This window comes from Drosophila mauritiana, unplaced genomic scaffold (genome assembly GCF_004382145.1).
Source record: "Drosophila mauritiana strain mau12 unplaced genomic scaffold, ASM438214v1 U_252, whole genome shotgun sequence".
NCBI classification, from domain to species: domain Eukaryota; kingdom Metazoa; phylum Arthropoda; class Insecta; order Diptera; family Drosophilidae; genus Drosophila; species Drosophila mauritiana.
Genome location: NW_022881387.1, coordinates 19,338 through 20,816, shown reverse-complemented (window position 1 = coordinate 20,816; position 1,479 = coordinate 19,338).

Below are 1,479 nucleotides of genomic sequence, written 5' to 3'. Positions count from 1 at the left end.
ATGAGAGGTCGGCAACCACTGCCTACCTATAGTAGTTTTGAACCCTCTGTCGTAATTCCGGTCGTTTACACTACTATACCCTCTCACTATAATGGCTTTTCTCTATAATACTAAGAGAATGTGGGAATATTTCAGCATTTTTCCCCTATACATATAATAATTAATAATTTTCATATGTATATTATTTAATTTACTCATATAATTGCCAAAATCATATGAATACATAAGTTTTGAACAATATGAGAGGTCGGCAACCACTGCCTACCTATAGTAGTTTTGACCCTCTGTCGTAATTCCGGTCGTTTACACTACTATACCCTCTCACTATAATGGCTTTTCTCTATAATACTAAGAGAATGTGGGATATTTTCAGCATTTTTTCCCTTAACATATAATAATTAATAATTTCATATGTATTTATTTAATTTACTCATATAATTGCCAAAATCATATAAATACATAAGTTTGAACAATATCAGAGGTCAGCAACGGTCTTTCTCTATAATACTAAGATAATATGGGAATATTTCAGCATTTTTTCCCTTATACATTTATACATATAATAATTAATCATTTTCATATGTATATTATTTAATTTACTCATATTATTGCCAAAATCATATAAATACATAAGTTTGAACAATATCAGAGGTCAGCAACGGTCTTTCCTCTATAATACTAAGATAATGTGGGAATATTTCATCATTTTTTCCTTTATACATTTATACATATATATTTAATCATTTATATGTATATTATTTAATTTACTCATATAATTGCCAAAATCATATAAATACATAAGTTTTGAACAATATCAGAGGTCGGCAACGGTCTTTCCTCTATAATACTAAGATAATATGGGAATATTTCAGCATTTTTCCCTTATACATATAATAATTAATCATTTTCATATGTATATTATTTAATTTACTCGTATAATTGCCAAAATCCTATGAAGACATAAGAGAATACAATATGAGAGGTCGGCGCACCATAATATAGTAGTTGATGACGAGGTGTTTGGCAACTTGATACATTCTTAAAAGTCTTTTATTAATTATTATGATAGGGACAATATCATATGCGTCACTAAATTGATGACGAGGTTTGGCAACGTGACACAATCTTTAAGTCTTTATATTAATTATATGATAGAGACAATATCATATGCGTCACTAAATTGATGACGAGGTATTTGGCAACTTGATAAATTCTTTAAAGTCTTTATATCAAAATTATATGATAGGGACAATATCATATGCGTCACTAAATTGTGACGAGGTGTTTGCAACTTGACAAATTCATTAAAGTCTTTTATTATTATATGATATGTAGGGACAATATCATATGCGTCACTAAATTGATGACGAGGTATTTGCAACTTGATACTAATTCTTTTTAGTCTTTATATCAAAATTATATGATAGGGACAATATCATATGCGTCACTAAATTGATGACGAGGGTTTGGCAACTTGAC